Raw genomic sequence first — 1776 nt, 5'->3', positions numbered from 1 at the left:
GGGGGGCTGGACGGTGTGGCTCATTGATAATGCAGTTGCCTAATAATTGTTGAGACCCTGGGACCAAAACACCCATGTGGAGGTAATTTAATTGTTGAGACCCTGGGACCAAAACACCCATGTGGAGGTAATTTTTTTAAATGATGCAAATGTGTGTTCACCTTTAATCTCAGCACTGGGGAAGCAGAGGTAAGCAGAGCTCTAAGAGTTCGAGGCCTTTCTGGTCTACATAGTGAGACCCTGTCTAAAAACAAAAACCCACCCAGAAAATTTCGTTCACACAGAACTTTACATTACACTCTGGGGTGTGTGTGTGTGTGTGTTGGAGGACAACCTCGGCTATCTTATCCCCACAATAGGAACGTTAGGATTACAGACATACCCCCAGCTTCTCGTAGACGCTGGAGAGTCGAACTAGGTCTTCACACTTGCACGGTTAGTGCTTTTATGCGGCATCCCAGCTCCACACATTCTCTTATAACCGAAGTCTGCCTGCCTGGTAAATCTGTTTCTTAACTTCTCTCAAAGTCACCCGGCAGGGCTGCAGCTTGGGACCCCACCCCACCCTACCGCCACACATGGCCAGGTTCAGCCGGGTGCAGGAATGAGGTCGGCAGCAGGAGGCAGGCACACTGCCAACTGTGTTGGCCACATCTGGCCGCTAAGCCTCCGGATCTGGATGGTCCCCATTTTCCAGGCAAGACAAGTTGAGCTCCACAGCGGCTGGGTGGCTCGCCCGCGACAGCGACCACGCCGCCCCAGACTGGAGCTGCCTGAGGGAACAAGTTCTAAGGCCAGCACCTGGGCTGACTCCCAGTTCGGGATTCCCGGGGGTCCGATTGGACCTGCCCAGTCCCGAGTGGCCGGCTGGGCTACTTTCGTGCTGCAGGGGTCTGCTCGCCCCGTACAGGGTGAGACCTGAAGCCCTGAATCCTAGTGGGGTGGGCATGGTCACTGGGGGCGGAGGGATGAGGCGGGGCGGGGGCGCCAGCTCATTTCCCGGTCGCAACAACCCGGAAGGCTGCGGACCAAGGGGGAAGTGACTGGGCGTGGGGCCCTGCACCCGAAGTAACGGGGCGACACGGGGAACTGGGATCTAAAGGCTGACCCAGGAAAGTGGAGAGGGGGCGCGAGGGCTGGGGCTGTGCCGCCTTGATGGCGTCGAGTGCGCGGGGAATTTCTGCGGTTCCTCCCACCGCGCCCCGCATCCCCAGAACGCAGCCCCCAATAGCTCCTCTCCAGTCCCACCCTCGCCGGGAGTCCCATCAAGGCCCCCAAGCACACGGCCCTTCATTCCTCTTACCCCCATCCCCCTCACCGTCGAACATAGCTTCAAGTCCCCTGACTTCTAGATGGCCTTATACCCCCCCCACACACACACACACCGCGCGATCATCCCACGCCCCTCACCTCGGGGCGCCCCGGCCGCGGACTCTGGACAGTCGACGCGCCGAACCGGCTCTGAGACCCGCGCAGCGCAGCAGCCACTTCCTCGTGGGCGGGGGGCGGGGCCTCCGGGCACAGCCCCGCAGGGACCGGGGGCGGGACCCGGGCGGCTGTGGCCAGATCCCAGGGCACGCCCACCCCTCGAGGTAAGAAGCCCGCTGACCGCAGTAAAGTCCAGCTCAGCTCAAGATTCGCTTGGAGAGCGCACGTTGTCTCTCCTAACTACTTTCTGCGTGGGGAAACTGAGGCTGGGAGAGAGGGAAGCCCGAGCTCGGGCCACCAAGAATGCAGACACACTTTGAGACCACACGCAGGCACCCCGGAACTTAG

General features: G+C 60.3%; 1 protein-coding gene across 4 annotated transcripts in view; it reads right to left on the bottom strand.

The window, feature by feature from the left end:
* The window catches only part of Arpc1b (actin related protein 2/3 complex subunit 1B), a 14233-nt gene extending 12698 nt beyond the window's left edge, over nt 1-1535 (bottom strand). For 2 of the 4 annotated variants that reach the window (XM_050124378.1, XM_050124381.1), the window contains exon 1: nt 1411-1525. The gene's annotated coding sequence lies outside the window, so the exon portion shown is untranslated. Of the gene's footprint in view, nt 1-382; nt 478-1410 lie in introns of those variants that run through there. The other 2 variants (XM_050124379.1, XM_050124380.1) reach the window with 2 other exon arrangements.
* Nucleotides 1536-1776: the final 241 nt, after the last annotated feature.

The sequence above is a fragment of the Alexandromys fortis genome, unplaced genomic scaffold, assembly GCF_014885135.2.
Source record: "Alexandromys fortis isolate MF-2015 unplaced genomic scaffold, M_Fortis_MF-2015_v1.1 scaffold_227, whole genome shotgun sequence".
NCBI lineage: Eukaryota > Metazoa > Chordata > Mammalia > Rodentia > Cricetidae > Alexandromys > Alexandromys fortis.
Note: the sequence above shows the minus strand (reverse complement) of the source record. Positions and strands in the feature narration are given on the sequence as shown.